At 49.2% G+C, this 27,198-nt stretch overlaps 1 long non-coding RNA gene across 7 annotated transcripts in view; it reads left to right on the forward strand.

Annotated features, from left to right (window-relative positions):
• Positions 1-2,459: 2,459 nt before the first annotated feature.
• LOC101717883 (uncharacterized) overlaps positions 2,460-27,198 on the forward strand; it is a 105,744-nt gene continuing 81,005 nt past the window's right edge. For 3 of the 7 annotated variants that reach the window (XR_002397305.2, XR_205562.3, XR_015449015.1), the window contains exon 1: positions 24,312-24,446. This is a non-coding gene — a long non-coding RNA (uncharacterized LOC101717883). Of the gene's footprint in view, positions 3,059-21,224; positions 21,612-23,772; positions 23,931-24,311; positions 24,447-27,198 lie in introns of those variants that run through there. The other 4 variants (XR_015449013.1, XR_015449014.1, XR_002397306.2 and 1 more) reach the window with 4 other exon arrangements.

Consider the following 27,198-nt stretch of genomic DNA (forward strand, 5'->3'; position numbering starts at 1 on the left):
TGTGTTTGTGTGCAGGTGCATGAATGACTGTAGGTTCTGTGAATGAATACATTTGTGATGCAGGTGTATGGGAGCCCTCGTAGGCTGGGATAGTGGTTTGCAAGTGCCTGGATGGCTGGAAGCATCTACAGATCCCTGTCATCATTACTGAAGTCTCTGTGTATTGGCCTGGGGGCAGGGAAGGGGAAGAGTTAGTTTTCTCGCAGCCCCTCCCTTTGCTGCTGCTGTTGCTGCTTCTGGGGTGACAGGAGCCAGTGGCAATTGCCTTGTTCTCTCTGAAGCCCCAGAGAAGAAAGGGAGAGAGACAAAGGGAGACACTAGGCAGTCATCATTTGAAGGCTCCTCCCGTCACCAGCAAATGTCCTTAGATAAACTTTAGCTCCACCACCTACTGAGTGGCCCTCAGTGCCTCATTGGGACTGAGCAAGGGACATAGGTAGTAGCTGAACTATGATTTTCTCTGACCTTCCTCCCCTGACCATCTAGCCTGACACAGTGGAATTTGATATGTTCTGTCTCTGTGTGATGCCTTGAAGTCCACAAGATCTCACCTTTTATCCTCCCCCAACCAGATTTTAGGGAGTGGAAAGAAGGGCCTCATTCTTCCATGAAATAATGACAAGCAAAAATTATTGGGTAGTAGGGCCAGGGATTTAGCTCAGTGGTTTCGCCGCCTTCTGCGCATGCGCAAGGACCCGAGTTTGATTCCCCGGTACCAAAAAAAAAAAAAAATTATTGGGTGGTCACAAATTGAAATACCTGACCTTGTACCTCTTTTTGTGGTGCCAAGGATCAAACCCAGGTCCTTGCACGTACTAGGCAAACATTCTGCCAACTGAGCTGCCTTCCCAGCCTCAGGCCCACTTCACTTTAAGTCATACGATTTAAATGAGTTTGGGCTCTCTTCATCCGCCCACGGTCCCCCATACCCCTTGTCATCTGCAAGGGCCTCTGTACACAATGGCCCTAATTAGTCCCCTCATTAACAGTCTCAGCCCAGGCCAAAGACTTAACAAGTTAGAGAAATCAAATTCTGTAATCATCCAAAGGCACAAGTGCAGCCCCTTTGAGGAGGGTGAGGCAGGGAGAGAGGATTGAGAAACAAGAAAGGTGGGAAACGGAGACCACAGAACAATTAGCAACTGCATCTTCTGAAAATAGAAAAAAAAGCCCCCCAAAGATCCGAAAGTGGCGTGTGTTACCTAATTTGCTGCCTTGGGGGAACTGCTCTATACTCCCATGTATATCCTAGGCATATATAAAAATGAATGAGTGTAAAATACACCAGTTAAAACTACACTGTTAGTTATGTGAAAGGGGCAACTGCTTCCCCCCTAAAAAAGATTTTTGATAAGCGCAGATCATAATATTACAATCTAATCATCAGATTGCTTGTTTACGTTCTCCAGATCCAGCTCAGTCCTGCTTGGGGGGCTTCTGGGTCTTTTCTGCCAAGCAGTCAAGGGAGGAACATCCCAGAGCCCTAGCTTATGAATGTACCGTCTCCACCAAGTGTGAATGCGCTGCTGCTTTGTGTTTGTATGAATGGGGGTTGCATGTGCTGGTCAGAGGCCACGTGAGACACGTGGGGTGGGAATTATGGCTTTGAGAAAATGAATTGGAAAAAAATGAAACCAGGAAGGTGTGAATGGCATAAATCTCTCCCATGGCGCCCTCCACTGCAATACCCACCACCACGATAAGGCACACCTGGCTCATTAAAATTAATTCCTGGCTTTGCAAATATCAATAGATCGATGTCTTTACTTGTGTTCCAACCTTCACCGAGGCCGGACTGCTAAAAACAGAGGGCTGCAACACAAAAGATACCGCAGTCAGCTCAAGCAGGGTGTTATTTTTAGATCAGAAAAAAGAGGGGAAAGGGAAAAAAAAAGAGGCGGCTCTGGGTTTCACAATCTAATTTGGTCCCTTTTCTTAAGAAAAAAAATCCTCTCAATGGCATTTCCCATACAATCTGATTTCTATTTGGCTCCTAGAAAAAAGAAAGAGAGATCTAGGGCTGAGAATTCTGGAGTTTTATGGCTGATTCTAGCTAGTAGCCTTTCTTCACCGGGCTCCAACTGAATTAATTTGATACTATTTTTGAAAGTCAGTGTTTCTAAGGGAGACCTAATGACGCACTGACGTCAATGCAGGTCAATAGCACACACTGCTGGAACTGGGCGTGCTACACCAAGCCAGAGCTGGAGCCTTTCCAAACAGCCCCAACTCTGCAAATATCTCAGCTTTGCAGGGAGAAAAAATAGCCAGGGTTCTGTAAGCACTGAGACCCCCACCATTTTTCCAGAACATCTTCAAAATTGATGCATGTTTTCTTGATGCAAAAAAAAAAAAAAAAAAAGAAATCCAAACCGATATAATCAGTCACACTGCAGTACACATACACACACACACAAAAAAAACCTGTCAAAAGAACCATATTTAGTCTGCATGCACACATACATTTACGTTCAGAATGCAATGCATATCATTAGGGTGTGTCTATAAATAGATGCAGAGAGTGTGTGTGCTGGGGACTTGGTCCCTGATCGCAGTTTTTGAATGTGGGTGATGAGTTCTTTGCTCTGATCAGTTACAGGAGGTGCCTGAATGTGTGGGAGTGGTAGCGTGGGAGGGGGGCTGCCTCCTCTCCTTCCCTCTAGCTCTCCCCCTCCTCTCTCTCTCTCTCCGTCTCCCCTCACTGCTCCTCTCCTCCCTTCCTGCCTTCTCTCTCTCTCCTTCAGCATCCCCCCCACCCTCTTTCTTCCTCTTCCCTTCCCGCTCTCTCCTCCCTCTCTCCCCCTCCCGCTCTCTCCTCCCTCTCCCTCCAAGTCTGGCACTGAAGGAACTGTTTTGCTTTGCTCCGGGAAGAGTGCAGACACATATCGTGAAATCCCGAGCTTTTTGCGTGGTGCATTTAAAATGCTTCCTTATTTATATTACCCTCATTCCCTCACCTCTCCCACCCCCTCAGCAGTCCTTCCAAATTTCCCTAGAAATCTGTGTAAAGCATGCGGAGGGGAAAACATTTGCACAAAAAGTGAAGGAGCTCGCCAAGGTAGGTTATTCCATGCACTGTCTTGTGTTTGGCTTTTGCAAAGTTTATGATGTCAGTTGCTAAATGTTTGGAGGAGTCGATCCGTGTGACTGGCCATGATTACTGTCTTTTTCATTGAACAATAATATTTGCACAAATTGCTTGGACTTCTCGGGCACGCTCTCCCGGGGTCCTGTGTGTGGGTTTTGCAGGAGCCTGCCAGTTGGAGGACAGCCCTGGGTGTGAACTGGGGAAGGATGGCGGGGTTGGCTCCCACCTGGAGTGTTCTGTGATGCGGGGCTGGGAAGGTGGAGAGGATTCTGTAGTGAGCGAGTGGTTCTTCCACTTTGCCATATGTGGGACTGATTAAGTGTCTTCATTCTTGTCATTATTTTACACATGAAAATTCAGTTCTAAAAAGGCTTCAGGAAGTCAGAACAAAGTGTGTGTGGCGGGGAGGGGGGGTGTCTAGGGAGAGGTAAAGAATCAGGGCATGGTGGTGATGATGCTAGTGGCATTATTTCTTGCCTAGAGAATTTAATCTTCTCTCTTCCCACTATCTAGAGAAAATGGTAAGTCTTTAGTGGGCATAAGCTAAATATTTTTTGTTAAAAACCTTAGCAGTGGGTAAAATGAAATTAAAAACACACACACATATTTGCATTGCAAGAGCAAAAACTGCTACAGCTCACAACCACCTGTAGAGGGAAATCTGTATGCATGATTTCTTAGGGGCTGTTGTGTGGAGGAAAACCCCTGGCAAGGCGCCTGGCAAAGTTTGCAGGAGATGACCAGAAAGGCCCACCCCGGGCCCGGTGAAGGGTTAAACCGCGGGGCTGAGGAGGAGGGCACGCTGGAACCTGGCCAGGTCCCTCAGTCTGGGAAGCTGCAGAGGTGGCTTCTGCTTGGGGGGCTAAAGTGGGGGAGCCTGGACCCAGTGAGAGTAGGGAGCAGGGCTTGCAGGGAGTGTGTGTGGGCTGGGGGTGAGGTCACGAGGTTAGGAGTGTCTGGTGCCCGGTGATCTTGGAGATGGGGAGGTCAGCGGCCAGGTTTTCCCTCCTGCCTCCCTTTCCTGCCGCTGCACAAAGCCGAGTGGTTATCAACAAGTGTTTCTCCTGAGAAGATTAGTTTTGACAGGGACTTCAAGGGGTTTTCTAATCTGGGTAAATCCACCAGGACTTTATTGTGTGTAGCAGAGATTCGTTCTTTGTCAGGAAGGAGCTTGGAGGTGGGAGTGAGGGGTACCAGAGGAGGCTTTTGAACATCAGCCATTTGACCTTGGGGATCAGAGTTCAAATCGTCAGAGCACTGAAAAGGCGGAACAGGTGTCCTTATCCCTTTTCCCACCCCTTCACCCTGAGCTTAATGTTTAATGAAGAAAATGCAGCGCTTGGTGTTGGCCAGACCTGTCAATGGGAATTCCATGTGTCTTGAGAGCAGGATTTTTTTTTTTAATCGAGGAAAGCAAGTAGCAGTCTCAGCTGTAGTACTGTATTTTTTTCCCCCTGCAAATGATCTTCTAGGAAAGCTGAATCACCTCCACACTGAAGAGCAGCCACTTCTGGGATGTGGAACACAAGTGTGTGTGTGTGGGTGTGGGTGGAATACCCTCATGGTTTTTAAATAGAGATGGGTCTGGGGATTTAGCTCAGTGGTTTCGCCGCTTGCCGCGCAAGGACCTGAGTTCGATCCCCAGCCCCCCCCCCCAAAATAGAGATGGGTCTGCCTTCTGAATGTCAGGTTACATTGGAGATATGCAGGAAGATAAAAGGCCAGGGGCTCTGGGCTGGGTTGGGAGTACAGAAGACCACCTGGGTGGGGGTGTCATTTTGAAGGAGTGAGTTTGTGGGTTTTTCCTCCTGGAGGTGGCTGGGTTATCAAATGAGCATAAATATGTAGTCTCTTTCAGCAGGAAGGTGGGAAATCTGGGGAGAACGCTCAGAAGTTAGACTCGCACCCCATTGCCACACCCTCTGGAGCTATGGCAACCAAGGGACAAGGAGGCCCGACCCAGAAGTAGGAGGTGAGCTAGGCTCGGGCTGGCACCAAGCCTGCAATCCTTACTGAGCTGAAGAAAGCAAAGGGGATGGGGGCTGCAGCCTTGCGGACCTGCTGGCGTGGATGAAAGCCATGCCAGCGCACCCACCATCCGCTGTCCACATCACTTAGGGTCCTGGTTCAGGGAGCTGTCCCATTATTTTTTGGCCAGCAGAAGAAGGAAAGGGTAGTTGCCTTCCTTCTCAGAAAGAACTTGACTCTGTTCTTAAGTCAACAGCTATTTGTTTCCTTTTGGTATAAGGGAGAGGATAATGGTTACAAGAAAAAAAATTGGTGCTGAAAATTCAGCCATACAGTATATCCTCCCTAGGCCCCTGGACCCACTATTATTTTTCTCCTCAGCTGTGGTCCCTGAGGACCCAGTTCCTGAAGGACACCCAACCAATGTGTACTCTTTGCCGTGTTTTTCTCACTAAAGGTGTTCTGTGTCCACCAGCCAGCCCCTTGACATCCACCTCTCTCAGGTTCTCCCGGGGCCAGACAGATGCCACATGCAGACACATATGTGTAGAGTACACGCATAGACTAATGCAGAGACCACAAGGATACTCATGGGTATACCCAGGGTTCTTTCCACACATGAGCTCACAAGCAGTACATGAGGGAGTGGACGTTCTTCCTCTTCCATCAAGTCCAAAGGTGCCACATCCAGTTTAGGGGTGGATCTGATGTCCCTGAGTGTACGTGGTGGACCTGAATTTGCCTTGGGTTTCCTCATACTCATTCAGGAGTGTCAGTTGCCCCTGCACACGACGTTGGAAAGCATCACTGCAAGCAGAGGTCCACACATTCATGAGAAGAATGAAGCCTAACTTTTGTCACCATCATACTGAATGAGCGCTGGTGCTTCTCCTCTGCTTCCCAAAAGAAAACCAAGGGCAAGAGCAGGGACAGCTACATAATTTGTGGAATCCAGCACAAAGACACTGTAGGAAGCAGGAGGAAAGTGCCGTTAAAGGTACTACCACATAAAATCTTTCTTCCATAGTCTCTCTGTAGACATGTCCTGGTGTTTTTTATTTGCTGTTGAATGTCGTGCTAAATAAAAACTAAAATTCGTAATTATAAGCATGAATTTCACCATTCATCTTTACAGTGAGTGACACCAATCATATATGAAGATGTAAGATGTTGAACTCATTTGCAGAATCACGGCAGTTATACAACTCGTAAGTCATACAGGCATAGCTACTTCATTCATGCCATTGCAATGGAGTTCTTGAAAAGAACACACTCAGCTATGTTTATTTCAATTCTTGATCCCAGTGCACTCCACTGGCACTCAACCTTCTGCTTGCTACTGAGTAGAAAATGTGTGAAACAAAGAGGAACCACGGATTGTTCTCTCTTTTCTTTTCCTTCTTTGTTACCATTTTTAGCATTCCATAGGCAGGTGACAAATGCAGGGAAAGACAGGGTAAGGAGCAATGGGCTGGAGTTCTTTGGTCCCCAGCGCTGTTTAGAGACCCATTGCCTCTCTGTATTCGAAGCACCTGGTTCCAACAGAAAGCATGATGTCTCAGTACTGCGATGTCCCCATTTCCTCAATCACTGATTTATAATTTACTTGCCTTGAGTTTCACTGAACTCCAGCATTATTCTATATCCATGCAACACAATCAGATAGCAAGGAAGGGTGGGCACAAATAGTGCTCATTTTCTCTACTCACTCTCCCTTGTCCCCAAGACTTCACTTACAAAACACAAGTTCAAAGACAAAATTATTTAAAATCTCAAAGAAATGCAGTAGATTCTTAAACCAAGCATGCAGCCCTTGTGAGCACAGGACTCCAGGTGTAACTATATATTTCACCCTTTTATGAAACAGAGATGTAACAGAGAACCTATCACTAATCTTTCATCGAGTGAATAATCCCATCTGCAGCAGAAAACGTCAGCATTGCCACTTTTGACCCACCGGGGCTCTCTTATCTAACAAGTCCCATTCTCAGAAGTTCATCACTTCCTGGTGAAGGGTCACACTTTTGAAGAGTGGATCCACCTGTCGATCTTTTCAGGGTCCAGTGATGCCTTGTGTTATAACCAGGCCTTGGAGATAAAGCATTCACTCCAGTCCTCCACCATGTTCAAGCGTGGTTACATTAAGGAGATATTTTGCCTGATCTCTACTTATGCTATGCTTGCTCCGTGAATGGTTGTGCTACTGACTTAGTGTTTGTTAATTATTATTTACTTCACCAGTGATCTGAAGTCTGTCCATGAATCTCCCAGTCCAGAATAACAGGTTCTCATAAATTACTTTGGTAGTGAATTCAACTGATAGTGAAATCTAAGCAGTAGGGTTTGAGGCTCAAAGGGTCAAGGGGAAGACAGTCCTAAATGTCTGCTGGAGCCCAATAAAAAATGAATTTTTCCCTCCTACATCAACTGCTTCTCTGCTCCTTACCTTCTAAGGAACAAAGCCAGAGATGTGAGGTGAACAGAGATGTGAACTAAAGGGGAATGAGATAGCCTTAAAAATGAATCCAACTTAGAGAATGAAGACACTATTGACCTGCTAGCATTGGTTTAGGGACTTTTGAGAGTTGTATTTTTCAGCCTAAATCTAGCTTCCCTTTTTGGTCTTGTCCTTTAGGTGACAGTAACATCCTTTTGTGAAATATTTATCTTGGTTTAAGCTACCGAGTACACCTAGGAAAAGAGGAGAAGGAATTAGTCTTTAATGGACCAGAAAAACCAATTGTTTACTTATGAGATATTGTTTATGAATGAGCCTAGCACACTCTTTGACCCATGATGGGTGATTAATAAGTGATAGCTAACTATAAGAATATATCATTATTGTGGCAAGGTGTTAGAGTGAAAAAGCCATGGATGTGGCATCAAACTACATAGGTTTAAAGCATCAAGTGGGTGCATGATCTTGGGCAAATTACTTAGCTTTTTTATGACCTGCTTACTTCACCTGAGCAATGGGAGTATTCACATTATAATACACAATGTAATTCACAATATCATAACCCCACAGTGTTATTTTGAGCATGAAATGAGATGGCTCATTGGAAAGCATTCTAGAGTGCTCTATATGGTGGACCCTCAAGTTACAACTGGCCTGGCATACAAACAACTTGGGTTATGACTGGAATTTTAGTTTTAACTTATGATCAAAATCTCAAGTTACAACCTGAATGCCAGCGCTTATGCTTCCAGGTGGTCTCAGGTACAAATTTAGCCCTTACTGCATTCTGAAAGGAACATTATAACATCCTTTCCTGTGTGGGGTTCATTGAGAAATCCTGGGCCAATGTCTCTCTAAGGACACTGAGATCTGCCTGTGTACAGGAGAGAGACTGTGAAGGCTGTTAGAGGAGACTGAGCCTTCAGTTGAGTGATCTGAGTTACAACTGGTCCTCAGGAATGAATTGAGTTCGTAAGTCAAGAGCCCACCATATATTTAATACATGTGTTTGCATATATGCATGCGCAGGGGCAGATATTAACATTTCTTTGAATCTCGCCTTCCTATTTTTCCTGTCTCGCTGAATAGAGACATAGGTCTCATAGGCTGGACAGTGTCTCAAGTACAATATAATGGTGACTAGTTCAGATTTTACAGCCAAACAGGTCTCGGTTCAAATCTTGGTCCCTGTACTTTGTTGGTTATGTGACTTTTGATAAGTTATTTAAACTAAGCCTTCATTTCTTGACAATTAAAGTGGGTGCCTAGCTCAAAGAATTATTTGATGATGATTCATTGTGATATTTGCACATTGCCTGGCACAGTGCCTGCTCATACCAAGTATCTAATATAGTGTTTTTATTTTTATAGTTACTTTTGTTACGATGCTTCTGGCCATTTGTGGGCTCCGGAAAGCATTAGAAAAGTGACTTGGGAACATCTTGTGAGGCATGTTGTAGGGTGGCATTTCTACCATGTGACTTTCTTACTCATGTAGATTTGTCTTTTTCTGAGGCTAGTAGAGTTGCTCATAGCCCTTTCCACATACACTGAGATCATTCCCTACTGAAAGCCAAAGGAATCGCTTGCCATTGACCCTGCCAAGCTAGGAGAGGCCAGAGCAACTTCTCTGGTGCTGTCATTTCAACTCAGAGTCTATGCACCCCTTTATCCCATTAGCCCCCAACCTTGAAAGAGGAGGCATGAAGGTATAAGGAGAAAGGGACCCAGGCATGAGCATGGGTCAGGACCTCATGTGCATGTGACACTTGTCTGTATTTGAATCATGAGAGCCTAGAGGTGAGAAATGGGTCTTCTCTCACTGAAGCAGATGTTCCAGGTCTCCTTGGACTTTATGAGACCCTCAGGGATCCCTAGGAGGCAAGTATGACTATTTACTTTGGATCTAGATCTCAAGGTTCAGTGATTTCATTCTCCAGTGGGGAACACAAGAAAAAAGCCCTTACCTGGTCCCTACAGCCCCAATAAAATTGGGAACTCAACAAAAATTTGTGGATGATCCTCTAGATAGCCAACCATATACTGAGGAGCCAGTGATAACTTAGATGCACATCCTACTTGCCAACATGGCACTCATAGTCAGAGGTGAAAGGTGCCTTTAACAGTCCATAATCATCTTTGGGTGAGACTTTTACCAATCCTGAGTTCTTATGCCATTATAAAGGTCTTGTTTGACCAGTATTCCACCTCAGGTTTTCTTTTTGTTAGTGGTGTGGTTTGTGTTTTTGCTTTTACAGCACAGGGCATTGAAGCCAAGGCCTTTCACTGAGCTACATCCCCAGCCCACACAGTCTGCTCCCCATCCTTTTTTCTGAGACAGATTCTCACTAAGTTGTCCAGGCTGACCTAAAACTTAAGATGCTCCTGCCTTAGTCTCCTGGGTTGGGATTACAGATATGTGCCACCATGCCCACTATAGGTTTCCTTTTTCAGTTCCAAACTTATCTGTTCTATCTTTGTCCCCTTCTATCAGGAACCCTTTCACCCCTGACTTTATGTGAGTGTGTTAATTGGCGTGGATGTACCAGCTGGGAAAGAAGAACGCACTCCATCCATTCAAATCCAGACATGTTTAGTTCCAGAGATCCTTGTTAGTATGTGGGAGGAAGCTAGGATTTATGGCAATTTGTCCTGTTGGAAGCCCATGAGATGGGCTCATTATGTTAGGGTGCATGGAAATACAGAGCAAGAGAAGACCTGAGCAGCAGAGAGTTGGTTTAGCTTCAGTTTAGCCTGCCTGGGGCAGGACATGCGATTCCAGTGCACTATGAAGGCTATTTGGTTCTACTTACTTTTCTATACTGTTTGCACAGATTTAGAAAAGAGAAATAGTTTGGGGAGGTGATATTCAGCATAAGAAGATCAAAGTAGCCACTATCCGTCCTTCAAAACTTCTTCGGTAACCTCCACCAGATCAAGAAGTTTTCTCCTACTCTGTATTAACTTACTGGTTTAGAAACTGCCAGATTTTCAAAACCTTAACCACCTGTATCTTGTGAGTTGAAGAATCGTGAATACTGTAAAACCAGCACTCTGGAAGACTAAGGCAGAAGGATTGCAAGTTCAAGCCTAGTCTGGGCAACTCAGTGACTAAGTGAGACCCTGTCTCAAAATAAACAAAGAAAAGGACTGTGGATGTAGCTCAGTATGAAGGCCCTGGGCTCAATCCTCAGTAGCACAGAAACAAAACATCTGGTGCTTATCCTTGCTTTGGTGGCACAGGGACCATGAGCAAAATCATGAAGAACTCCATATTTTAAAAAGCAGCCACTTGGTACCAACCCCAGAGATGAAGGGCTGAGACCACAGACCATGGTGGGCTCAAGTCTGAGTCCTGAGTCCTCTCTTCTTCAGAGTCAGTGGTACCAAAGCTATTCAAGGCATTGACTCTTTCATTTTCTCCCTTATGCTGCTAGATGCTCACCATCATTACTGGGCAGTTCTCTCTGTTGACTTCAGGCAGTGGAGGATGAGTAGGAGCAGCCAAGCTCACTGGAGGGTTGAAGGCAGGGTCTTTGTCAACTGTGATTAAGGGAAGGTGCCTCTTGTGATGCTAGCTATACAGCTCTACTTCTCCTAAGTGGTCTAAGCCCCTATATTGAAGGAGTTGACTCTGACCCTTAACCAGAAGTGGGTGAACCAAGCCCAGCAAAGTCACAAGCAAGCGGTGCCTTGATCATTGCTGATAGCACCCATTACCTAGCCCTTGGCAGCAGTTCCCAAACAGTGTTTCCCTTTAAGACATAGGACCTACAGAATTCTATTCTGGAACTAGGTCCCAGCTGTCATTTTCCCAGCTCATTTCCAAATGATCAGAATCCAACGCACTTTCCAAAAACATAATGAGTCCTGTTGTTCTGTGTGCCTTGGCCAGGTATCTCAGAGATCACCTGAGAGTGGGAAAGGAGGTAAAATACTTCATCTCAGTGGTGAGCTTTTTCTCCTGAGATAAGTTGGCTTGCCCTGTGGAAACAAGACTGGGGTGAGAAGGAACATGAGGCGCTGCCACAGGTCCTGGCTTAGCCTTTACCTGTGGGTCTCATGGCTCGGGTTCCTGTGACCTTTGGAAATTTCTTCCAGCACTGAAGGGAATTCCACCACAGTCTGTTCTGGAGAACAGGTCAGGGTCTAAAGAGGAGCTGCTCTGTATTTCAGATAACCAGTTACTCTGCTTAACAGCTGCTTAATTTTGGGCAAGTCATTTAACCTCTCCAAGCCTCAGGAATTGTTTTGCTGAGTTGTCATAGGGGTTGAATGGGGCACTGCATATGTACTTCGTAGCACAGTACCTGAGGGTTAGTAAATACTCAGTAGCTATTGCTAATCTTGATATCACACCAGCAGCAAAGGGAGAGGAGCACTCATTGAATCTTTTTAACCTTCATGGATGGCAAGTTTTTGTCTTATTCTGGGTTCCTTCTGAGCCATGTATCATCCTGTAAGTAGGTGAAGTGCGGAGCCTCTTGGGTACACTAAGAGAAATGAGGCCACTGCTACTCAAAACCAGACAGTGAGAAAATGTTAATTGTAAGAAAGACCAAAAAGATCTCTCATCATCTCTTGGGCTCTTACTATTGCATTGATTAACTGTGAGCCAGAAAGTGAGTGTATGTGGAGGGGTGGACAAGGGGAGGTTTGTACCCCAACAGGCCAAGCAACTTGCTGACCTAAGGAATCTGAGGAGGGAAGAACTGTGGAGATCTTGACTCAGAGCCTCAGAGAGTCCATCTTGCCAGCTCTGGCAGCCATTTTAGATCTTTTGTCTGAGAGGGATCCCAGGTCCATATTTTAAAAGTTCCTGAAAGCAAGAAAGGACTATTTCTTTTGCCTTGCTGCTACTAAGTGGAATACACAACCACCTTGATACAAATCATTTTAGGAGAGGAGGGCTGTCCAAATCCCATGATGCCTTTGTAACAAGTTTATAATAAAGCCCCTCACAGGCTGGGAATCTAGACATTTGTGGGACAACAATGTCTAGAAAGCTAGAACATATTCAAAATTCCAAGGGCCAGAAAAGTATTAGCTTTAAAATCTCAGCCCCAGAACTCCTGGGATCCACTCTCTAGGAACTATCTTTTCTATTCCAAGTTGCACATGGAGCCCAAGAGTTGAGTCTCAAGATGTCTCTAAAGTTAAGGAAGAATCCATGGATTATCTTCAAAGTAGGACTCGGTCCAGGCTCCAGTTTTCTCTAAGTGAAATGTCTTTGGTGGAGAAAAAGCCCATGGCCTCTGGGCAGATTGGCTTTTGCAGAATTAAAAGAAAAGTAGACCGGAGAACAGCTCCCTCTACTGGCTCTTTTATAGAAATGCCATAGCAGTCATTCCACCTGCCCTGTGGGTATTTGAAGCTTATGAGCTTCTTAGTCTTGATACTTGGAACCAAAGGGAAAAATAGGCATCTTGAGGCGCCAAGAAGATGAAACAGCAGAGACTGGTTTCTTATGCCCTCTTCATAATTTCATCTGATGTTTGAATGCCAACATACCGCTAAGTATTTTACTTGTAGTATTTCATTTAATATTCACCATAAGCTCTTGCGACTGGTTTTGCAAATGAGGCATCCTGAAGGGCCTGAATAAGTTCCTGGCATCACCAGAGACTAGTACCCCCCCTTAGTAGCCCTCATCACTCTTACGATTCTCCTGAGCGAGAATTCAGAAAAGGAGGAGCCAAGGGTCAAAGTGAGATGGGAAGGAGAACTTGCCTCGGCACCTAATATAAATAGGGCTATACTGGACCCGAGATTGCTCCACAAACCTCCTGGGTTCCAAAGAATTTCGTCGCTGCTTCAGAAAAACCAGCCCACAAGGCAATGAATTAGATGACAAGAGCCAGCTCAAGGTGCATCCACTGTGACTCTGGCTGAAGAAAGCAGGGTAACCAGCCTAGTGACTAAGATGCCTTCCCATTGAAGAGGTTAGGGCTTCTTAGATTTGTGGAACATGTTCTCACCGGTGATAAAAGTCCTGTGAGATAGGTAGGTCAGGTAGCCACATACCCTTTATGGGTTGAGAACATAAGCTATGGAGTGACTTGTTTTAGATGTTGGTCAGAGGCAGATGGCATATCCAGACCAGAACTGTCACTCTTGGCTTAAATTCCCACATTCCGGTTGGCAGTGGCTGGAATGGAGGTCTAAGTTGTGCTTTTTAATGGTAGTCAAGAAAGACTGTAAATCCACCTCTCTGTTGGGCAGAGCGCTTCCCGAGTTACTCTTTCCCCTGTCTGGGGTTGGTTAATAACTAAGCCACCTTGATAGTGAGCCATTTGGGAAGTAGAAATTACTAAGGTTGGTCTCTTTTCAAGGTTGATCTCTTGCCAGTGCACATTTTAAAGTTATCTAGCTCCCCGGGAGAATACCAAATATTTCTTCAACTCTTCTGTACCATGTAAAGTTGCAGACCTTTTCAATTCACCCAGAAATTCCGCATTGGTTCTTCCCGGGGCTTTGACATATGGGTAAGTAACAGGTCCCTGTTCTGGCTTTGAGTGAGAGGCTGGTTTCCACTTTCACTGCCCACAGGTCTCCTGATGGACATAATGGGACCATGGATCTCACCGAATTCTTCAGTTCTCACTCAGGACCTTCTGTTGGCCATTGCTTCACCATAGGCAGAGTGATGTCATCATGGGATCAGAATGAGACCTGCTTATGATAACACAGATAACAGAAGCAGGCTTCCTATAGTGCCTTCTGACTGATTGGTGGAGATGTAATTGTCCTAAACAGGGTGGCGCATTAAAAACATTTGTCCATGATGTAAGCTACTGGGCCTCAGCTCCTGGTACGAAGAGCTGTTTTGGTTTAACTTGTTAATGCCACAAAATCCACTTTGCCATCAATGTGACTTTTTTTTTTTTTTTGGTACCGAGGATCGAACTCTGGTCCTTGAGCTTGCTAGGCAGGCGGCGAAACCACTGAGCTAAATCCCCAGCTTAATGTGACTTCTTGATGAACACTTGGTGCAGATGAGCTCATTGGGAGTGAACTCATATTTGGCCACCTCCTGGTAAAGGCTGACCACCCCTTTGCCCAGGTGCAGCCTCAAGCACCTGCCCCTCATGCTCTTCCCATCTCCAGGAGCCAAAACAATGCAACCGAAGGAGGGGAGGGGAGAGCCTGGAGCTAAATGCTCACAGGGATATTGTGAGTGGTGGAATGTGGATTGCTGACACCATGTCCCTCTCCTCTTGCTTATTGTAGGAGCACCAACGACCAAGAGGAGACCAGATGAGTTTTCAAGGCAGTCCTCACACACCCAGGACACATGTCATCCTTTGCCTCGTGCTTTCTGCAATGCCGCTGCTCGCATTCATCTTCTTACTGACCCTTGCCATAATATCCCTTCCTGAGCATCACCTTTCCCCATTCACCACCCACTCAGTGCTTTCTCTGAGATGCCCCTCCCTAGGAAGTGGCTTTGCTTTCTGTTTGGCAAGCTTCCCTTTGAGTTATATCCAGATGGCTACCGTTAGTTTTCCTTTGCTCCACGTCTACCTTGTGCCAGACTCAGCCCCTGGTCAGGTCAACCACAGAAAATCCTACCTCTTCCAAAATGAAGTTGCAAGACATTCTGCCAGAACAGTCACACTCAATGAAGGGACCAGCGGTGTATCTGAGTGTGATGTCATTGAAGCCAGATGGAAGGCTCAGGAATCCCCGAATCCCAGTTAGATGCAGTAAAAGTATTTAGTACTGACTGTTGAGACTGATTAAGAAGGTGGGGATAGGAAGGAGGAGGAAGAGAAAGAGCCTCAGAATTGAATTGTCCCTGAATACAGAATGGAATCATTGAGATTTTTTTCTCCAATTAAATATGCATCTCATTCTGCCACATTGCAATGCTTCACTCTAAACATTTCCATTTGGGGCCCAAGGCTTTTCTTCACGGGTTCTGAGCCACAGGCTCCTGGACGGTGAGGTAAGTGACATTAGCCAGTACCATCTCAGTGATGTACAGTGATCTCAGAGCCCAGTGCTGAGTGGATCCACCCAGAAGCCCCTAAGATTTGTCCTAGATTCGTCCCTATGACCACTGTACCCCCAGGGCTCCCCAGCCCAGCTAGAAATATTAATTCCAGCTGCACAATATTAATCTAGACCTCTACAAAAACAAAACAGACCCTGGGGATTGACCAAATTAAGATTTGGTGGCCAGGGATTTAGCTCAATGGTGCCACCGCCTGCCTCCCAAGTGGAAGGTCCCAAGTTTGATCCCTGGTACAAAAAAAAAAAGATTTGGTGAGACCATGAAACTCTCTTTTAAAAAACTGTTTTTGTTTTACTACAGAGTATGGCTTTCTGGAAACACACTATACCTAGAAAGTGTAGCCCTCTTTTCTTTTTGCATTTAGGGGTTAGCTAGGCTGGATGGAAGATACCAGGTTTCCACATGGGAGCTTTGGTAGGTTTCAGATTCAGTTCATTATTTAACTAATAACCTTGCCAAGAAGTACAAAAAAAATATAAACCTGGCCAATACAGCACGTATGTTATCCGATCCCTCTTCTTTGTTCCATCGCCTGTACTTACTGGACTAGGAACTACAGAAATACATCCCAGTCTTTGTTCATAGCCTACCAGACACAGCAATCCAAGCTAAGTAGACTGGAAGCTAATCGCAAAGCTGCCTTAATAGTGAATGGATATAAAGTTCTGCTCATTCAGACCCATTAGACCTCCCAAGAATCTGTGACCAAGCTGTCTGCCTGCTGAATTCAGATGGGGTAGACAATCTTACACTTCTGTCAAGTGCAAGATTAATCCTCATGTCCCATAAGTATCTCTAAGCATACCTCATTGTTCTTTTCTCCCTGTGGTCTATGCTTTTTCAGCTCTGACACCTTGCTGTTTAGCCTCTGCTAAAGTAAAGTATGCTGGCTTCCTGCGCCCCTCCCTGGCCCATCCCCTCAGCCTCTGCACCCTGTCATGTGCTCGCTCTGGCTTCCCTGTCTTTGCTTAGACCCTCACCATGAAACCTACTCTAGATATTCCTGGATGACCCTCTAGTCCTCATTCTCCCAAACGCGCCGTTCATTGGCAAGGCATGGGAAGACCCATCCTCTGGTCCTCCAAGGTGTCCAGCAGTTAGAATGGCTTAAGGTAGGGAGGAGGATGTTGGCAAGAGCTCTCCCCTTGGCAATGAAGCTGTGCAAAGAGCAGATGTCGACTTAACTGTTCTGAAGTTGAACGATGTGACTCCTTTCAGTTTAACAGAGAGTCAAGACTTTTAAGTGCTTATGGCAGCCAAAAATGTAGGGGGGGTGGTGTGGAATTCCAGTCATTTTCCTCCAGCATCCAAACGTCTCCAATTATTTTGGCTTCTAAGGAGCGATTCCCAAGACTGAATATACCTGTTGATCAGGGTAAGTGGTGAAAACATGTATTTAACAGAGGAAGGGGATGGTGGAATAATTTGTATTATGCATGCTGTGGCTCTTCTCCCCCCTCCCCTGCTAGAGTAATGGCTCAGCCTTTAAACTTTTCAGAATCAAGAAAATGATCAGGGATGCCAGTTTCTAGGATTGAAGGAGAGCTGGGAGGACTAGACAACGCTATGGGCATATTTGCTGTTCTCACCTTAGGAAGGCTTTCTTGCAAGACTGTTCCTGTCTTCTCTCTGGTGCCACCCAAGGGGCTTGTTCTTCAGTAGGGGTAGAGACACGATTGGGTGTCACAACCCAATGGATTCCTCTGAGTTCTGGATGAGGCTGAACCAGCTGGTGCCTTCCTGGGAGTAGGATTGACAGATCTCTTTTCATAGGCAGGGAGCCATGTGTGGGAGTGGGGAAGTAGGGTGGTGTCTATTAGCTAAAGATCTGCTTGGCAGGAATAAATCAGTTTCATTATTTAGGTTATTACTGAGAAAGTCCCTCACACCTCCAACTCCAAGTGATGGAAGATAGAACTTGGTTACTGATAAGCGGAGATTGGAATAGACCAAACATGACAGATATGGGCATAAACGTTGGAGCCATGGAGCCATGAATCTGATTTTATTCTTAGTTTTATATCTTCAAACTCTAAGGCTTTTAGACAAGTCATTTACACTTTCTGGTCTCCATCCCCTCAGCTCTAAAATGGAAACAATAATGACTAAGGTTATGAGAGTGATTCATGTGCTCTATGAGGCTACGGAGTAGCTACCTGTCCCATTTTATAATGGCACCTACCCAGTTGCCTTAAGGATTAAATAAGGTCATTTATGTTAAAATGCCCGGCACAGTGTCTGGTGTGTTGTTAGTTGGTTCTCAAAACTACTGATTTCTTCTCTGTCTCCCCCTTTCCTTAGTCCAAGGTAATTCTGCTGTTCCCTAATGAAGACAATTTTAGGCAAAAAGGAATCCCTTTCCTGGATTTCCTTCCTGATAGATTCCCCTGGATAGATTTTCTGAGAATTGGGTTTATTTCCTCTAACAAATCCAATACTGTACCTACTGACATTTTTCTTGGTGTTTGGGGAGGAAACCATAGACGCAGACAGGGTGTTTCTTGGCTTCATCAACCCCAAAAGAGAAGAGACTGGTTCTTTTCAAGGACGACATGACAGACAGCCTGTTCCCACAGGCCCTCTAAAGGGAGCCTTGGGGAAAGGAGTCCTTTTCGTGCTTGGGATGCCCAGGGATGAGTTGGCAATGCAGAAGGCGGTTTTCATCTTGGACAGATTCCACATCAGTCTATTAATTCCCTGAGTCTTTAGCTTGACTGCTCAGACAGGAATTGGGCACCACAGCCCTTAATAAAGGACGGCGGGACGGCTCAGGAAGCCAAGGTCACCAGCTCCAGCCTGGACATGCACCAAGGGGCCTGGCTGAGAAGTAGGAAAGATGGAGATGCTGGCTATGGAGGATTAACTTTCTGCAAATGTTTCTGCTGAGCTGCCTAGCCTTGCTTATTTGATCTAAGCAGTCCTCTTTGATTACTGTAGCAAGACAGGAACAAGGCAGACAGGCGCCCTCTTCTGGGAGGGAAGAGCAGAGACATTGAGTCCACCAAGCTGAGGTTAGATTAGTGTAATGTTGGTTCCTGCTCTCATAGTTAAAATGTGCATAGCCTGAGCTCATTTCTACCCTTTCTAGCTCTATCTTATTCAAGGTTTGCTGAAAGTTGTCCAGGATCATGAATGAGCCTGCCGTGGTCTCAACTTCAGACGCAATAGCACCAAGCCACCATATATACAGCTTAGCATTAAAAACATGCACCATTATCACCTCTCCTCTATACAGTTTATGCAGTCCACATAGAAACTACGAAGTTTCTGTGAATGTGCCCACCTGCATGAATTTATGCATACACACACCTTGCCACACATCTGAAAACACACCTACACTACTCTTTAAAAACACGCTTAGCCTGACATTTTCATCAATCCAAGAAGACTTCATTGAAATGTTGCCTGCCGGCATTTCCTGTCTCCCGGTGCCATCTGATGGCCCCATGAGATAAGCCATCTTCGGCACCTCCCTCTCATTGATATTTCTCCTGCCTGTACACCTCTCACATGCATACATACATGCGTTCATAGAGCTAAAAATAAAAGCTGCTGCTGGGCTGCCAGAGGGTGTCCTCCATCCCGAGCAGATGTCCTCTGTCTCCCTTTAGCAGGCTCAGCTTAAGCCACAGACAGAATCTGAGGGGACTGGACAGGCTTAAGCTGAAACCGAAATCTCCAAGGCGAGTTACAAAGGCCTGGAAAGGGAGATGACATCCGCTGAGCCTCAGGACCCTGCTCTCCAAGGCCTTGTGCCCCAAATCCTGGTAACCTCTGGGTAATTGTTTATTGGCATTCCGGAAAACCACTGTCGGGTAAAGCTGTTAATTAGGGTTAGGAAAGGAGACAGACCACGCACCCAGCCGCATCAGTAAACAGCTCCCCGCTTTCCACCCCGCCCCTCAAGGGCAGAGGTCATGCCATGCCGGGTGGATCTGGAATGCTGTGTATATTCGGGGAAGATGATTCGCGTGCGTGTAATTTTGTTCAGATGTTCCGATCTGCAAAAATCCTTCCCACCTCCACCACTCCATCACTCGATAAACCCCTTTGTCATGCTGAGGTGTGGCATTTCTCCTGCTGAATACCTCTGGTGCAGACACACCACACACCCTGAGACACACGTACACACGCACAGAGACTTTTGTCGCCCTCATGAAACAGGCGACAATCTGGCTTAAAAATAGCACTCATCCATTGAGCTCATTTTTCAGGGATGGTATTTTAAGAAGAAAAAGGATTCCGAGGTCTTTGAGAGGGAGAAAGGGTGAGCCGTCACCTTGCCTTACAAGGCCTGATAATGTCGCTGGAGATAGCATTAGCAGTCTTTATTGAATTTTCTCCTCCTCCTCCTCCGATCATTGAAATAAAGTTGTTTATTTGATAATACCCTGCCATTTGGGCATTTATAGAGGTGAGTTTCCTCCTCGCTGGTGAGGAGAGAGAGAAAGTGCCGCAGCAAGCCCTGACCCTCCCCTCCTAAGCACTCCTCGGAGCTGGCGGATTTGGGAGCCCTGCCCCCACACAAGGGAGCCCCCAAACGGCTGCTGGCCACTTGCAAAGGGCTGCGTGCACGTGTGTTTTAATTGCAGGTTGTTTGTTCCCGCCCTGGGAGTCTGTCCGTCTCTGTCTGTAACTCAGATGATTGCTCTCTGCGAAGCTGGCTGATTCCGTGGGAGACCAAGCAGGATGCGTGGGCGCAGGAAACAGAAGAGGGAAAAGGAGGGTGGAAGAAAGAGGGAGAGGGAGAGAGAGAGAGAGAGAGAGAGAGAGAGAGAGAGAGAGAGAGAGAGAAGAATCTGTTATTTGCGTCACTCGAGCAGCCGGGGCTCTCTGCCCACAAACACAGAATTAATCCAAGTTCCAGCCATAGCTGTCTTTGCTACAGTAGCCAGATGCGAAAGGGCGGGGAAAGGACGCGGGCCGGACTCGGCGCCCGGCCGAGCCTGCCTCGGGCGGCGGGTGGCGTTTGGGGAGGGGGCTGTCCCCCTGGGCACGCCCCTCGGGCCCCGCGCCCCGAGAGCCGACGCGGCTGCAGCCTGCAGCTGCCCAGCTCGAGCCTGGGGTGGCGCCCGCCTCGGCCGCTCAGTGGCCGCGCCGAGCACAAAGCGCTGTCTCCGAGCAGAAAGCCTCTTCTGGGTGGAAGCAGACCTGCTGAGGAGGAGAATCTGCGCGTGACGTCAGTCGCTGAGGACTGACGCAGGCTGGAGAAGGAGACTCAAGGCGGCTGCTCCGCTCTGGCTTCATGAGTCTATTTTCTCCAGCGCCCTCGTAGTGAATTACTAGAACGCAAAACACACACACACACACACACACACACACACACACACAGACACACACATGCAGCTTTCAAAATATACGTTTCCAAAGGCGGTGTGTTGCAAACACCACGCGATCTGGCAAGGCGCGGGTGGGAAACGTGGGAAGGGTACGGATGATTCCGCCCTCCTTTGGGAATCTCCATCGTGGTTAACAGGAGGCTCCGGAGCTTTCCTGGGAGGCTCCTGGGGGAAGGAGCTAAGCAACCCCCTTTTCCCACCACGTAGGGAGTCTGGTCAATGGAGACAGCGCCTCTAAGAATACAACCGCTCCAACGCCTTCTGCTCTGCTGGGGGAGGCTTCGAGCTTGCAACAGGCAGAGACAGGCGGGAGTTAACGGGAGGGAGGGAGGGAGGGAGGGAGAATATCAGAAATATTTGGATATTTTTCTGCTTTGAAAAAGACTCTGCAGTAATGCAAGTGAGTCTGGAGGTGCAGGAAAAAGTGGGGAAGGGGCAATTCATGCACATTGAATGTTTTGGACGCAACGTTCCAGCGAAATGCCTTTGTGTGTGGAGGTTTTTTCAGTACTTGCTAAAAATAGCACCAGGGTTTGATCGTGTTCCAGAAATAGACCGAGGGCTGTACTGGGATAAAAAGCCAGCGCGGGTGGAAGAAAACCTGGACATCACCGCATTCCTCACCCCCCCAACTATGTCTGGAAATTAATTGTTGGATTTTTCCTTTCCTCTCTCCTCTCTTCGTCCACTTTCTGTTCCCTCCCCCTATGTTTCTCTTTCTCTTAAGGAGTTCCCGTCTAGGTAAGTAATATTATGTCATGTGCATGCCGCAGACCGTAAGTATGAGCTGATGCTTACTTTGTGCATGCTTTGGGGTCCCCCCCCCTTTGGCTGCCTTTTTACCCCTTTCTAGAGAGGAGAAGGAGACTAAGTAGGGGGCGAGGGTGTAGCTGTGTTTGTATATATATATCTAATGAATTTGGGACTGCATGCAAAGGAACGGAGAGAGGGAATTCTTGCAGAGCCGGGAATCACCCGGACAAATCTCTGAATCAATAGCAGCTGCAACTCACTCTATCGTTATGGGTCGGCGCTGTTGAGCTCAGTTCTCCTGACTGCCCCCTCCCCTCCTCATTTTCTCTGTATTAAAGGGTGGCCAGACACGACTTAATGGGCCTTCTCTCTGCGAAATTAATGGAAACAATGCAATATAGATCAAAATTGCATGGGTCCGGGGAGGTAAAGAGAACGGAAAATCCCTATTCCTTTCCCAAACCTCCTGGCTTGCTCCGGCTGGGAATCCGAGGTCCAAGACTCTGGTCCGGGCCGGCCCAGGACTCGGTAGCTGTCCATGCAAGATAGGTCCTGAAAATTCCTTGGCCCCAAGGAGTTCAGTTCCCAGAGCCAGGGGGCGGGGTTGGCGCCAGCAGCGGTTAGCCCCGCCCTGCGTGCGGAAAAGGGATGTGGAGAGGAGGGAGTTAAAGATGTTCAAAGGGGACAGTCGTGACTTCGGTGAGAGCTTTGGGGAAAGGCGGGGTGAGTGGGAAGGAAAGAGAAAAAAAAATTTAAAGGAGAGGGAACGAAGTGTTAGATTCGAGGATGAGCCAAGGCCCAGCGCTCCAGGAACGGAAGGCCAGGGGCTGACAGTCTCTCCCTGCAGAGTCTGGGCACTGTCTGGGTCTCCATTCCCAGGCTCTCACACCTTCCCGCCAGTGGGTTTGAAAGATTCCTCCCTGCTGATGGTGACTCTCAAAAGAAGAGGCTATAGGTTCCATTTTTTGGGACCCTCACCACCTCCCACTTCATGTCTCTCCCCCATTCTGCCATTCCTGGGAGGTGTAGAGATGTGTATTATAGATTTTTTTTCTTATTATTCCCACTTCCTTTGCATCCTAGTCAGAGAAGCCCTAGATGGCTTGGTAGGATGCGTGAATTAGAAGGCAAAGCACAGGAGTGGCAGGCGCCATTCGCAGAGAATCCAGGCTTGGGAGCATCGCCTGGGCGCCTGAGAGCCAAAGGGCTACAAACCAGCTCCAAGCAATACTGGGGAAGGGGTTCCCCAAGTGGACACCTGTGACTGGGGAGGGGACCGCCGACCCTCTGAGGGGCCTGGGCTGGGCCCAGAGTGACACTCACTGCAATCAGCTCCAGACTCTTGGCCGAACCTGTAGCCAGACAGGTGAGGAGGGAGGAAGGTTATCAGAGGCGAGAGGGGGATGAGTGTCACGCGCACACAAAGACGTTCGTACCAACTAACTCTTCCGTGAGGGCGGATGAAAGCGCATCCTCAAACTGGCCCACAAGGGTGGGCTGCAGACAGGGGGGAGAATGAAGCAGTCTTGCAGGTCTGCAGTGAGCTTGTGTGGGGACATTTTATACATAGTGCTAAAAAGAAAAAGAAAAACAAGAAGGTAAGTATCTGTGAGGCAAGCCTTCAGGAGGCGGAGAAGGGCAGACGAGGTGCTCTCTACTCGGCCCACCTGGCTACAGCCCCAGGCTTTCGACCTGACCTCCAGGCTGGGTTAAGCCCTGGGGATAAAAGAGGCGGAGTCGAATGATTTTTAGGTCCGAAGCAGTTCCTCTCTGACAGGTTCCCTGGTTGAGGCTGAGTATTCGTGGACTCATAATAGTAACAAGGGTTGTTACGGATGTTGTACAGAATAACACAAACAACGCTGAAACCCACACTCTGTCTCCACAACTCAGCCTCTCAGCCCACCCCTCGGCCTCCTCCTCCTCATTCCTTTCCCTACTCTCCCCTTTCCTGAGAGCCTCGCCCCTCTCAGTCCCGCAAGTTGCGTGGTTGTGTTTACAAATTCTGCCATATTCACCAAGGAAATAGCGGGGAGTGGGGGGCGCGTCCGGGCGGGGCGGGGCGGGGAGCGGAGGGACGGCGGTGATGCACCCGCCACACGTGGAGCCCTTCCCAGAGTCTCGAAGGGGGCAGCGGGACCCCCTGGTCCTTATTTCCCGGACCGCGCTCTGCCTTCCCCCTCCCGTTCGTTTGGCACGAGGTACAAGTTTCCCCCCTCCCCCAACTGGATCCTATTAAATAATTCAAGGGTAGCGGTGTGATTTGGGTTGGAACCAGCACGGATTCCCAAGTCGTGACTGCAAAAAGTGAGTAATGCGCGCTGGCTGCGTCATGGCTCTAGTCACAGTTCATTCCGAACTGAGAAGGAATCGTGACTTCGCCTGGAGACGTCCCCTACAGGGGAGACTGGGGGGGGCACAGAACCAGGGGGAACGGGTGGTGGGGGAAGACCTAGCCAATGAAAACCGCTGCCGGGGGCACCTGAACTCCGCGGCTCGAGGTCCCTTCGCTGCCCCGCGCACCTCTCCCCCTGCCCGGCGCGCTCGCTCGCTCCCTCTTCCGAAGCCCGACGAGTCCTCAACAAGTTGGAGGAAGGCAGGAGCGCAGGGGTTAAGCTCGGGCAGGCGCAATTACCAAGATCGTGACCCTCCCACACAGTACAGTAACTTATATACTTACCTGGAAGGGCCCGCTCGCCGCTGGGCAAACACCCGCGGGGGAGGGAGGGCGGCGGGGAGCGGCCCGGCGGGAGCGGGCTCCTTCCAGCTGGCTGCGGCGCGGCGCGGACGGGACCGGCGCGCTCGCTGGGCTCCGGGACCCAGGTAAGGAGTAGGGGGTTAGGGTCCTGGCTGCCTGGTGGTCCGCACGCTCCCAGGGCGGCTCAGCAGAACTTTTCGTTCCCAGTCGCCCCGTCCCCGGGACACTGCGGGCGGGCGCGCCAGCGCGCGGAGGGTGTGCGCTTGCGTCTGTCCGTCGCCGAGCGGAGCCGAGGGGCTGCGGTGGGTGGCAGAGCTGAAGAAGGGTGATGGATGGGCGGAGGGGGTGGGCCGACAGGGACTTGTAGACCGCCACTCCAACGTCTAGAGTTTTCTTTTTTTCTGGGCACGCTGGGCCAGGGCTTGTGTGTGCGCGCGCGCCCGCCCGCACGTCGATGCCAGGGTGTCAAAAAAGCAAAAATGGCAACTTTTCCCCCCCAAGTTCTTGCGATGTTTGCAGGATCCCACCCAGCTTGACGTTTTGTTTCCTCTGGAGGACAGGGGGGGAGACGGTCTGAGGTCCCTTCGCTCACACCCTTAGACACTACTAATGGGGGGGGGCAGGAGGGGACAGGGAGGGGGTGGCGCTGCGCTGGAAAGAAGAGGGCAACCCTTCAAAGTTTGGGGGAGAGGTTGGGGGAGGACGCCTAGAGGAGAGGAGGGAAAAGCTGGGGGGTGGGGATACCCCCCCCCTCCTAGGCCCCTCCCCTCCCCTCTCCTTCCTCCCGCAGGCCTGAAATCTCCGAGAGTGGTGGGAGAGGGACAGGCTCCTTGTTGTTGCCCCACTGTTCTGGACAATGGGTAGGGAAGGGCGAGACCTACAGCAATGCAAAGGTACCGAAGGCAAATGGGCCGCTGGGTGCCCGAGGTCTGCAAGGGTTTCGGGGAGGGTGCGGAGGGACCAGCTTCACCCCTATTGAACGTGCAGAACTTGGGGGGTGGAGGGGTGAGACATTCTCATTTTCTAGATATAGAGCGACTAGAGTGGAGCTAGGGTTCGTGCTCGTCTTTGCCCGTCATTTTCCGTCTGGCCCTTCTGGCTGGGGTCCCGTTGGAAGTGGTCGCTCTCTTGAACCTCTCTTTCCCACTATACGGCGCCATCCCCTCCTCTGGGCTGGAACGGGAGATGCGTGGGTGGGGGGTGGGGGGGTCCTGGACAGCTTTTTTGGATCAACAGTATTTTAACGTGTTCCAGTCTAGGTTTTGTTGAATAATTAGAAATGGAAATATTTTTTTCTCCCTCCCCCTTCTGAAAAAAAAAAGGGAAATGTGAGCTGTCTTCTGATTGGTGGGTGACGATTTTAGTCCACACCAATGAGCTGGCTGCCTCGTCTGTATTTATTTAGTGCTCTGGGGGAGTTTTTCTCTTTACGCAGCGCCTGTAGTCACGGCTGGAACCTCTGCTGGGGGACTAGGAGGGATAAGAGGGGATTGGGGGGGAATCCGAACTATACCTGTTCGGAGATCCGCGACCTTGCAGCCAGGGCTGGCAGGACCCCGATTGGACAGTGGGGTGATAGGACAGGCAGGCGGGGAGGCTCAGCGTGCTGGGGCGACGCGGAGGGATGGAGGCTGGGCTCCGGCATCCCCGGGCCCCCTCCGAGATCCCCTTTCCCCTCCGCACGCCTCCTTCTCGGCTCTGCGGGGCTGAGTTGGGGGCGCGGGCTGCCTGGAGAAGGACAGGGATGACCGGGGACGCGAGGAGGGTCGCGCGGGGCGGGTAGCGGAGCGCGATCGAGCGCGCTGGGCGCCGGGGTTCGGAGACCGCCCGGGCTGGAGGCGGCGGCGGCGGCGGCGGACCCGAGAAGCCGGCAGACTCTGCTCTTCGCGAATCTTTTTGCGGTCTGGGCTTGCTGTATATAACTCAATAGCCGGAAGCCCTTACCCCAAAAAGCATTCGCGGAGGGCGCTCTCGTCGAGAACGCGGCAGCCACCAACGAGCGAGCGAGCGAGCGATCGCCGAAGCCCGCACCTTCCCGAAGCGGCTCCGTCCGAGCCTTGTTCCTCCACCCCCAGCCTTTCCCCCGCTTTCCAAGGAAGAACCAGTCCCCTTCCTCCTGTCCCCTCTGCGCCCCCCGAGGCTTAGGTCACCCGCTGTCCCTGCGTGTGTGTCCCCCGCCCCCAACTTTTTAATCGACTTTGTATCACAGGGGAAACGGGAGCGGGTGGGGTGCGTGTATACGCGGACAAGTGGGAAAAGGCTAAAATGCAATAAAAGTTTACAGAAGTTGTGTCGTCCCCCACCCCTGCCCGCATCCCAGATAACCCCATTCACACACTGCAAGGGGGGTGGGGAGAAGGACCGGGCCGGAGGCCCCAGTCTGTACCTGGAATAGGAAGCAGTTTAGGACTTTGCGCGGTCATTTTCTGACCCCGAAGGATCAGACTGCAGTGGGGGGGGGTGGGGAAGTCCTCCAGGGAGAAGCAGGAGGCCCTCGCCTGCCCCGGGTCGGTGCGCAGCAGCCCGAGGCGAGGGAGCCGGTGAATCCGGCAGCTCCGAAAAGGAGGGAAAACACCCGGCACCGCCCGCTCCCCGGAGTCTTCCTCCCGCGCCCGCTTCCACTCTATTTGGGGGCGTTTTGCAAGCTCGAGTCTCCCCCTCTCTATCATTTCCCCTTTTTCAAAACTAAGTGGCACCAAAGGGGGTAAAACAGGAGCACACCGGGAAACCCCCGCGGGGAAGGAGGTTTGGGAGCTGCAGTAGTGCCCTACGCTGCAACTGAGCAGGAAAAGCAGCCCCATCCCGGCCTCCTCTCAAGGCGCCCGGCCCTGGGGAGGAAGGCAGAGCTGCAGGAGTGGGGAGAGTCCGTGGGGCCCC

Source organism: Heterocephalus glaber, unplaced genomic scaffold, assembly GCF_053883595.1.
Source record: "Heterocephalus glaber isolate CG9 unplaced genomic scaffold, H.glaber_assembly_v1.0 deba00000594, whole genome shotgun sequence".
NCBI lineage: Eukaryota > Metazoa > Chordata > Mammalia > Rodentia > Bathyergidae > Heterocephalus > Heterocephalus glaber.